The sequence below is a fragment of the Rattus norvegicus genome, chromosome X (genome assembly GCF_036323735.1).
Source record: "Rattus norvegicus strain BN/NHsdMcwi chromosome X, GRCr8, whole genome shotgun sequence".
Taxonomy (NCBI): Eukaryota; Metazoa; Chordata; class Mammalia; order Rodentia; family Muridae; genus Rattus; species Rattus norvegicus.
Window position 1 is genome coordinate 155,551,267 of NC_086039.1, and position 11,929 is coordinate 155,563,195.

Consider the following 11,929-nt stretch of genomic DNA (forward strand, 5'->3'; position numbering starts at 1 on the left):
CATTGACATCTGCTTGCCAACATTCCACACAGAGGGGATGGAGAATGTCACCCAGGGGCCTGCCAGCTTCATGGCCAGCCTGCAACTGAAGCCACTACAATGTGTGTGTACATGGTGGTCAGATGGGAAACAGAAGTGGAGCAGCTTGAGCATTATGAAGAAAGATTGAACTGGAGACTTGAGGGTGGGGAGGAGTAGCCTGTTGAGTGGCCACCCTGCCACCTTGGCTATAGTGAGGTTCCTGCCCAAGCTGTCACTGAGAGCCATGTCTGAGTCCAGGGCTATGCAGTGGCAGGGGTCTGTGTTGGTATTGGTGACTCATATTACCATGAGAGAACATGGAGATGTTCCTGGTCAGGGAAGTCGCCTGAGACCACCAGAGTGTTCAGGGGCTGTACAGAATTGGCCTCACCCCTCATTTGGTGCAAACTCTGAAGAGCTGGCCCCATCTTTCATCATTGAAAGCACTTGGAAGAGTGGTTCCCTCAAGTAACTAAGAAACACAATGGAGCTGGCCCTGATGGCTGGGGTGATGGTGAGCCAATCCCAAACATGTTTGTGTGGCAAAGTTGACTTACCACTCACCTGCCATGTGATACACAGGCAAAGAAGTGATGTCCCTACCCCACACCCAACTCTGGCAATTGGGAAAGATGCCCCCAGGGTCTTGATTGCTGGAGAGGTGTCCCTGCCCCCTCATTGGTACAGGCAGCACTCAGAAGAGTGGGCTCTGCACCTCTCCTGGGCAGCACAGTAGTGATGGCCTTGGCAAAGGGGTGCTGGTGATCTGTCCCCTAAGGAGTATGGATGAGCTATCCCTGAGGAAAAGAGTGGGAGAAAGCTGGCCCTGCCTGCCATGAGGTGGTGTGTTTGTAGGAAATATGCCATTCCCTCTCCCCCTTGCCAGTTGCAATAGTTGGGTAAACTGGCCCCAAGGGCATGACAGCTAGTGGTACTGGCCCTGATGGTGCAGGCACAGGTGAGCCACCCCAAGAGGATATGAGAGTGGGGAAGCTAGTCTAGCCCCCTCACAGTTGCAACCCTTGGGAGAGTGGGTCCTGTGCCTTAACTGGGCAGCAGAATGAAGCTGGCTCTGCAGGTGTGGGTACAGATGAGCTGGCCCCAAGGGCATGAGAGTAGTAGTACTGACCCTGTCTCCTGCTGTTGGTGGCATTGGGTAGCCTAGCCAGAGCAGTGCTAGAGAGCTTGCCCTGGTGGTGAGAATAAGGGAGTGGTGGTGGTCTGACCAGTTCTGCTACAGCCCAGGACCAGATCTAGGGTTCTAAGATGGCCCATACCCTAAAATCTAGATCATCAGCGAACAGTTGGGACATGTTTAATGGTCAGTCCTACTGTTCCAAAGCTGCCGGATCTCCATTACACAGGAAATAATAGGATAATATGAAGTAGTCTAGCTGAGGATCTGATATTGATGCTGTCACAGAGGCCAGAGCTCTTGAGCTAGACTCATTGCAATGAACCTTTGCAACTGAAGATATGTGGACAGAAGGGTATACTGTGGGACATACTGTAATATACTACAGCTTTCATGATGAGATGTATTCTATGTTTTGTGGTTGTTGTTGTTGTTTGTGTGTATGTGTGCATATTTTATTTGGTGAGGAGGTGGCTGGGGTAAAAAGCAGATATGAGGGCTTCCCTGAGCAGGTGGAAGCAAACAGAGTAAGGCATGGAGAGCAAGTCAATAAACAGTACTGCTCCATGGATTCTGCTTCAGTTCCTAATTCTATGTTCCTGCCTTGAGTTCCTGTCCTGACATGCCTCAATGGTAGAGTGTGACCTGGGGTTTGTAAGAAGTAATAAATGCTTTTCTCCTTAAGTTGCTTTTGATCATATTTTTATCATAGCAATAGAAACCCTAAGGTAATGCTTTTACCAAACAAGACAATTAAATAAAAACTCTTATGGGTTATTCTTTTCATGTTTTTGGCCACTGGGGTTCCAAGCATTCCAGTCTGTTTCCATTGCTCAATAGGGTCTCATAGATCATCTCCCAAATTCAAGCAATTGTCATTGCTCTTAGTTACCATTTGAAATTTGATAGGAAGATCTTATTCCTGACAATACCATATATTTGAGTCTTGGGCATGAGAAATAAGGATAGTACTTATTTGGAAGCTTCACCACTATTGGGTAGCTTACTGCTAGATGAGTCTATGCATATTGGCAGGGGAGAAAAGTCATCAACAGTCTCTTAATTGCTACAGTAACAACTGACCTGACAATATATTCCCACTGGATCAATGGTGGCACAAATGCTGTGGGAATAACCAATCTAACCAATCACTTTTATTGGACTTAAGGCCTGTTCCATAAGACAGAATTTATGCCTGGTACCATTAACTAGGCCAAACAATGTGGTTAGCTATATCATTGTACCAATGGAAAAGCTTAATTCTATTGTTCTGATAAATTCACATATTAATAAACTGTTCCTTAAGTTTTACCTTCATACACAGCTAGTAGTGAATGTCTCAACCCTGATGAGAAAAATCTTTTTACAATAGATAGCGATTTAATAAAGAGGCCCACAACTAGTTAATGTGCAAAGAGGCTATTGAAAATCAAGCATTCAATAGTCTCTCATTCTTTGCACATTAGCTAGTTGTGTGTGTGTGTGTGTGTGTGTGTGTGTGTGTGTGTGTGTGTGTGTGCATATTATACCTTCTTTCCCTACAAGTCTTGGATCTTGTAGGGAGGCAGGAAAATTCTAAGACCGAGAGATAAGGAACATCTTTAGCAAAGCAGCATTTGCTAGACATTGCAGTGACACTGCATAGATGAACTCACCATGTCTGTGATTGCACACGCAACTCCTGTATAATTTTAAATCAGCCAAAAATCTCCAAACGAATGGGGAAGATTTCACAAAGTCCCACCCCTAGCTGAGGAGCTATTGGCATTTCATGATTACAGAAAAGGAGAGAGAGAGTTAACTTTATGGTTACCAGTCCTGAGAGGTCACCCATGTTCAAATAGATGGTCCTACATCCACTCATATAGGTAGCACTGAGTGAAATCAGTAAACTAAAAAATTAGAAACAGAACAAACATTCCCAAGTAAAACATAAAGCTTTTCACAATGGACTTTTAAAGCCCTAATTGTATGCTGTGTTCAAAAGATACATTCTCAATGTTAAGATGTAAAATTGTTTAATATAAAAAGAATAGAAGAAGAAATTCTTTTATGTCTTTCTGCTTTTAAATAAACCCAATGGCTTGAAAAAATTATTCAACAAAAATAGATGATGACTTGGTAAAAAAAATCAAAAAATATAAAAAAGGAGTCTTTAAAAGATAAAGAGGATTACTTCATAATTATAAAGTGACCAAGCCAACAGGAAAACTTCACAGTCTTGTATGAAGCTTGTAAAGAATTTCTGGACATCTGTAATCTACTTTAAATTCCAATCAAGGCAAGAACAGACATTTTTACAAAAAAAAAAAAAAAGACAAGCTGATTCTTAAATTCATATGGAAATGCAAAAGAGCTAATGTAGCCAAAGGCAATTTTGAGAAAACAAACACATCTGGAAGACTCTTATGGTAGCATGTTAACACATATCAAGGCATAGTAGTGAAAAAAAATCTGTGATAATGAAATAAACAACTAAGGTATAAACTAGTTCTTGAATTTCTTTTCACTTTTTAGACACAAATAGTTTTATTGTATACTGGTGCTTTCTAAGATCTACACGGAAAAAAGGTATACCACTAAAATGAATTTTTTTTCTAAAGTTGGCCTTGCAGTATATGGATGAAAGGTTTTAGAAGGAAAAATAACTTTCACTTGTGTTTAAAGGCTAGGCAGAGGAAATCTATTATCACAGCATTGTGTAGTCAAGCCTAATATACTTTCACTGGTGGGCATTTCTGAGTTCTCAGACCACACTTAGGCTCTCCTACTAGCAAATAAGCTACTGTCAGCCTGAGGAAGGGACAAAGAAAGCTACCAGGAGAGTCATTTGCTCTAAGAGCAACGAACAGTATATCTACATGGGCCAATCTTCTTGAAAAGAGTAATATAGAGCCTGACCTCATATTCTTCAGAGACCGGATGGTCAGGTCTATGGAGAGCGCAGTCTTGTCTCAAATTGTGGCAAATGAAGATGGCCTCAAATAGCTAACATTCTTATCATGAGGTAAAAATGTGCTCTCCTAAATATATCGGGGACCAAGCCAGTGCTGCAGCAGACAAATATGGACTGAATGCAGTGCATTACTACTGAGTGCTAGTTTATAATAAGGAAAAACTTAAAGATGAGTGTAATTTTCCCCTCTACCAAAAGCAGAGTAATCATGGATCTCGAATCATATACATTGCATTTTATTTTACTTTCAAATGATTCTTAAAGTGAGGTAGCTAAATATTTTTGCTCACTATTATATTTGAAGCAATTTAAAATATTTTTCATCTACTTTCTCATTATATTAAAACATCTTTCAATATCACTATCCAGAGTATAATGCAGTACCAAAACAATACACCCTAAGAAAGCCCTTAGCAAAGAATTGAGGGACTAAAATGCATCTGCATCCACAATGAATTTACTCAGACCCACATAAGCTCAGAGCTTTTGTAATGTCACAAAGATGGATGATGATCTGGTCCTAGAGCTGGGGTACTAAACTTTCAACACAGGCTTCTGGGAGAACTTGGCATCTCTGAATGGATCATCCCTCAAACTGTGCTGCCCATGATTGCTGTGACTGTGAAAACATAAACTAAAGTTTACGAGTCAAAAATGAAAGTCAGATTGGGGAGGGCATTCCTTGGTCATGAAGAACAAGTACACACATTCCTGATTTAGCTTTCTTTAGTCAATTCAATTTACTCAGGATGTAACATTAACAATTTAGCCCAACAAACTTTTTTACTTTGTTTTACTTCAGCATAATCAATGCAAATGAGAGATAGATCAACAATATTTTCCCCAAGTATTTTTAAATTTTTATTTATTTACTCACTTTACATTCCAATATCAGCTCCCCTCTACTTCCAGTTCCCTTTTCCTAAGTATTAATGGTGCAATAAAAAGAAAGTATAAGAAAAAATAAAGCTGGCAGAGAGCTCAGTTTATATCTGCCCTACCCATCATATCTTCTGTCTTCTGCAAAAGTCAGCAGCACATCACTGCACCTTGTCTTGGTCCTTATGACCACTTGGTTTGTTTTTTGTTTGTTTGTTTGTTTTTGTTGTTTTTGTTGTTGTTGTTGTTGTTGTTGTTGTTGTTGTTGTTTCAGTCTCAATGTTAACATTCCACACATTAAAATACTACACTTAGGCCTATTCCCAGGACGAGCTGATACGATTCAGGGTATAAAAGAATGAGAGAGAGAGAGAGAGAGAGAGAGAGAGAGAGAGAGAGAGAGAGAGAGAACCCTTCTGTATTTAATATCCTCCTCAAATATAACTTTGTGGCTTGCCCTGAAGAATGACTCCATTGATGGGGTTCTGTTTCTCAGGAAGACCGTATTTTTGTGATGTACAGATATATTGTTGCATAAATGCAACAAATCTACACATAGTTACAGAGGAAAACATAGGCAGTTCAGAAGCAAGGGTCATTTTCAATTTTTAATTAAAATACAGTTATATCATTTTTCCCATCTCTTTTATCCCTCTAACCCACCCCATGGTACCCCTTACAACCTTGTCAAAGACTTAGTCATTGTATTCATTGACCTCAAATTTCTTTTCCCAAGACCCTAAAGACAAAGACTACCTGAAAGACTACTTTGTGCTAATCCACACAACAGCTTATGATCCCTGAAAACAGGCTCTATTCTATGCCTCAGAGACAGCTTTGTCCTCACAGGTATATTGCATTGGCTACAGTATCTACTATTATAATCATTCTACTATACTCACACATCAAGGACTCCAGGCAAACTAAAAGTAACCTACTAGAGTAGGCAGCTAACAACCATCTAACCACTAAGAAACAGCCAACTAAAATGTACTTAATTGTGGAACCATGAAAGGTAGCTTGGTCTCTGATTGAACTAGGCTAGAAACCCCAGAGACCCTGAAGAGACAGTAGGAGTTTCTGCCTGATTCCTGGGCACCAGGCCCATCACTAGCTGTAGCCCCCCATAGATTTGTGGCCATCACGTAAGTGCAATGTTCCAATCCCTTCCGCATGTAGAGGACATGATCTGTGGTCATGTAGGCTCAAGAAAGATCTCCATTTTAATGAGTTACCTAAAAGTCTGGAGGGCTTAGCCAATAAGCTTTCCTTCCCAGACATTCCTCCCCGCTGAAAAAGGTATTTAATCTCAGGCCCACCATGAGACGTGGGGTATGGTTTTACACATCTGCCCTCTGCCGTGACAATAAATGCCTTAAAAATGACTGTCTTTCCTTTTTTTGATATTTTTATTTACATTTCAAATGTTATTCACTTTCCCAGTTTCCCATCCATAAGCCCTCTATCCCATCCCATCCCCTTCTTCTATGAGGGTGTTCCCCCTCCCCAACCACTCCCCTTCCCTCCTCCTGGCCCTGACATTCCCCTACACTGGGGAGTCCAGCCTTGGCAGGACCAAGAGCATCTCCTCCCATTGGTGCCTAACAAGGCCCTCCTCTGCTACATATGCAGCTGGAGCCATGGGTCTGTCCATGTGTACTCTTTGGATGGTGGTTTAGTCCCTGGGAGCTCTGGTTGGTTGGTATTGTTGTTCTTATGGGATTGCAAGACCCTTCAGCTCCTTCAATCCTTTCTCTAACTCATCCAATGGGGTCAACATTCTCAATTCAATTGTTGGCTGCTAGTATTTGCCTCTGTATATGTCATGACCTGGCAGAGCCTCTCAGGAGACAGCTATATCAGGCTCCTGTCGGCATGCACTTCTTGGCATCAGCAATATTGTCTGGGTTTGGTGGCTGTATATATATGGGTTGAATCCCCAGGTGGGGCAGGCTCTGGATGGACTTTCCTTCAGTCTCTGCTCCAAACTTTGTCTCCATATCTGAAAAATATTTGTCTTTTGTTCTAGCTAGAACTTCTTGTACTATATTGAAGAGAGAGGGGGGGGCAGCCTTGTCTTGTCCCACACTTTAGAGGAAATGTTTTTAAGTTACTCTCCATTTAATTTGATGTCAGCTATTGGCTTGTTGTATAATGCTTTTAATAGGTTTAGGTGAACACATTGTACCCCTGATCTCTCTAAGACTTTTAACATGAAGGGGTGTTAGATTTTTGTCTAAGGGTTTTTCAGCATCTAACGAGATGATCGTGTGTTTTTTTTTTCTTTCAGTTTGTTTATATGGTAGATTGCATTGATGGATTTTTATATATTGAGCCATTACTACCTCTCTGGCATGAAGCCTACTTGTTCATGGTGGATGATGGGGTTTTTTGATGTGTTCTTGGATTCCGTTAGTGAGTATTTATTGGGTATTTTTGCATCAATATTCATAAAGGAGATTGGTCTCAAATGCTCATTGTTGAAACTTTCTATAGCTTAGGTGTCAGGGTGACAGTGGCCTCATAGAATGAGTTTGGCAATATTCCTTCTGTTTTTATTGTGTGGAATTTTTTGAGGAGTATTGTCATTAGCTCTTCTATGAAAGTTTGGTAGAATTCTGTGCTAAAACCATTTACCTAAGCTTTTTTTTTCTTTCTTTCTTTTTTTTGGGGGGGGGCGGGGGATGGGGAGACGTTTAATAACTGCTTCTATTTCCTTGGGGATTATAGCACTATTTACATATTTATATTGTTTCTTTTATTTACATCCTAAATGTTGCCCCCCTTCCTGGTCCCTCCTCCCAGAGTTCTTCATCTCACACCCTTTCCCCTTTCCCTCTGTGAGGATGCACCATATACCCCCACCTCACCAGGCCTCCAGCATCTCCCTTCCCTGAGGAATCAAGTCTGTACAGGATTAAGTGTGTATTCTTCCACTAAGGTCAGACAAGGCATTCCTTAGCTAAATTTGTGCCAGGGGCCATAGACCAGCCCATGTATTTATGCTCTTTTGTTGGCGGCTTAGGCTCTGGGAGCTCCCAGAGGTCCAGATTAGTTAATACTGTTTTTCTTCCTGCCAGGTTGCCATCCCCTTCAGTTCTTTCAATCCTTCCCCTAATTCTTCTGTAGGAATCCCTGATCTCTGTCCAATGGTTGGCTGCAAGTACCTGCATCTGCCTCAATCGGCTGCGGGTAAAGCCTCTCAGAGGATAGCCATGATAGGCTCCTGTCTACAAGTAAAAAATGGCACCAATAATAGTGTCAGGATTTGGCACCCACCCATGAGATAAATCCCAAAGTAGTTTACCCCATCTTGATTTATCTTTGATAAGTGGTATCAATCTAGAAAATCATCCATTTCATTTAGATTTTTCAATTTTGTAGAATACAGACTTTTGAAGTAAGGCTTAACGATTCCTTGAATTTCTTCAGTGTCTGTTGTTATGTCTCCCTCTTCATTTCTGATTTTGTTGATTTATTACTATCTCTCTGCCTTTTAGTTAGTTTGGCTAAGAGTTTGCTCAGATTCTTTGTTTTCTCAAAGAACAAGTTCTTGGATTTGTTGAATTTTTTGTCTTGCTTGCTTGCTTTCTTTCTAATTTATTGATTTCAGCCCTGAGTTTATTTCCTAACATCTACTCCTCTGGGATGTGCTTGCTTCTTTTTTTCTAGCGCTTTCAGGTGTGTTATTAAGTTGCTAGTATGAGAACTCTCTAATTTCTTTATGAAGGAACTTAAGTGCTATGAACTTTTCCTCTTAGCACTTCTTTCATTGTGCCTCATAAGTTTAGGTATGTTCTACCTTCATTTTCATTGAATTTTTATAAAATCATTGTGTGAAGAGTTGTTTAGTTGCCGTGTGTTTGTAGGTTTTCTGCTGTTTATGTTGTTTTGAAGCCCAGCGTTAATCCATAGTGATCTGATAAGATGCAAGGGATTATTTTAGTTTTCTTGTATCTGTTTAGACTTGCTTTGTGACAAAATATATGGTCAATTTTGGAGAAGGTTCCATGAAGTCCTGACAAAAAATATATTCCTTTGGGTTTCGGTAAAATGTTCCATAGATATATGTTAGATCCATTTGATACATAGCCTCTGTTAGTTTCATTATTTCTCTGTTTAGTGCCTGTCTCAAAGACCTGTTCATTAGTGAAAGTGGAGTATTAAAGTTTTCCACTATTAATGTGTGGTGTTCAATGTATGATTTAAGTTTTGTAATGTTTCTTCCAAGAATGTTGGTGCTGTTGCATTTGGAGCATATATTACTCAAAATTGAGATATCATCTTGGTGGATTTTTCCTTTGATAACTATGAAGTGTCATTCCCCCTCTATTTTTTGCTGAAAGTTTGTTTTATTAGATATTTAAATGGGTATTCAAGCTTGTTTTGTGGATGCTTTAGCTTGTGAGACATTTTTCAACCCTTTAATCTAAACTAATGCCTATCTCTCCTGCTGAAGTACTTCTCATATCCAGAAGAATGATGATTTTGCATCTATTCTGTTAGACTGTCTTTCTATTGGCAAATTAAGTTCATTGAAGATGAGAGATATTATTGACTAATGATTGTTAAATCTTATTATTTTGACGTTGTTGATAATGTGTGTGTGTGTGTGCGCGTGTGTGTTATCATTGTGTGTATTTGTGTCCTTGCGTGCTTCCTTTATTTTGTTTTTGCTAGTATAGAATTATTTATTTGCTATGTTTTCTTGTGTATAGTTAAAACAGACAAACAGTGGGTGGAACTTGGGGACTCCTATGGACTAACAGGATGAAGCATTGTTGCCTCTAAGGGGATAGGAACTCCACAGGAAGACCAACAAGAGTCAACTAACCTGGATCCTCGGGGCTCTCAGTTTCTAGAGTTGAATCACCAACCAAAGAACATACACAGGCTGGACCTAAGCTTCCCTGAACATATGTAGCAGATATGCAGCTTGGTCTTCATGTAGCTCTCTACCAACAGGAGCTGGTACTATCCCAGAAGCTGTTGGTTATCTGTGGGATATGTTCTTTTTGCTGGACTGCCTTGTCTGGCCTCAGTCTAGGTTGACATCTATGGGTTCATAGAAGCTATAAGACCTATGTCCAGGCCCTTCTAGCTTTCATAGCCTCTGTTGAGACAGCAGGTGTAATTCTGATAGGTCTCCCATTGTATGTTACCTGACCTTTTTCCCTTGCAGCTATTAATAGTCTTTCTTTGTTCTGTACATCTTGTATTTTGATTATTATGTAATGGGAGGATTTTCTTTTCTGGTCCAGTCTCGTAGGTGTTCTGTACTTCTTGTATGTTTATAGACATCTCTTTCTTTAGGTTAGGAAAGTCTTCTGTGATTTTGTTGAGGATATTTACTGGGTCTTGGAGCTGGGACTCTTCACCTTTTATTTCTGGTATGCTTAGGTTACGTCTTTCGTGGTATCCCAGATTTCCTAGATGTTTTGTGACAGGAATTTTTTAGCTTTAATATTTTCTTTGACTGATGTAGCAATCTCTTCTGTAGTATTCTTTACACTCGAGATTCTCTCTTCCAATTCCTGTATTCTATTGATGATGCTTGTGTCTGTAGTTCCTGTTCTCTTCCCTAGGTTTACCATCTCCAGGATTCCCTCAGTTTATGTTTTCTATATTGCTTCTATTTCCATTTTCAGGTCTCAAACACTTTTATTTATTTCCTTCACCTGTTTAATTGTATTTTCCTGTATTTCTTTAAGAGATTTGTTTCCTCTTTAAAGACCTCTACCAGTTTGATTTTATTTTCCTGTATTTTTTGAAAGATTTTTTTTCATTTCCTCTTAAGGGCCTTTCTATAATCTTTATAAGGTTAGCCTTAAGGTACTTTATAGGCATAAACCTACTTCTAATAAGGGTTCAACTTCTCTAGCCCACCACCCAGCAGAGGTAGTAGAAGGTAGTGGAAGGATTAGGATATGGGGAAGAGAACCTGTTCAGCAATAGTTCTTTGGGGATGAGTTTGATCTTCTTGGGAAGTAGTTCAGTTTGATAGCAAACACCAAATCCAATTCAGCAGTCAGACACCAGGCACAAACCAGCAGCTACAGTCCAGTCCTTTAAGCAAGCAGACACCAAGTTTGCCAACTGCCCTGAGGTAAGGCCACTGAAGCTGCAACTGCCACAGAAACCTCAGGAGCAGTTCTTGAGTGACTTTCTCTCAATGTTAGAGTTCTCACAAGTTGAGTTCAAGAATGCTATGTAAAGCAAACCAATACATATGTGGTTTTAGAAAAGAATAGCAATGTGGAGCAAACCAAACCAAGGCTCAGTGATCATCTCCCACTGTCTGTGGGGTCATATTTATATTCCTTCATTGAGCGTCCTTTCAAGTGTTTGCTATATGAAAACATCCTTTCACCTGTGTCTGCTTCAGGAAAACAGTTTTTCATGTGTTTGCTTTAGCAAGACATCCTTTCACGTGTGTGCCCCAGCAAACCATCATTTGACATAACTAACTTTCCAAAGAACTAGAAATTTCCACTTCAGTCATTTTCTTATGTTTCAGTTGTATTAAGATATCCAGAGCTTGCTGTAGTGGAATAGTTTGCTCTAAAGGTACCATGTTGCCCTGTCTCTTGCTGTTTGTGTTCTTGCACAAGCCTTTAGCAATCTGGTTGTCGCTGGATGTTCTTCATATATCAGTTATTGGGAAGGCAGTCCTAATCTGGACATTCCCCATGCAGCAGGCTTCCAGTGGGCAGCCTTGGACAAGATGTTCTTGGTATAGCAGGCCTGAATGTTCCTGGCAGGCCTGGTAAAGGCCAGTAATACAGTGGCCAGACAATGGAGCTGGAGGATAGCACATAGCTCACTCAGGGCACTTGGGCATGCCTCAGGGGTCAGACAGGGGGATGTGGAAGAAGGGATTATTGTTTAGTGGGCCTGATGGAGGCCATCAAAGCTGTGGTCAGAAAATCATATTTCTA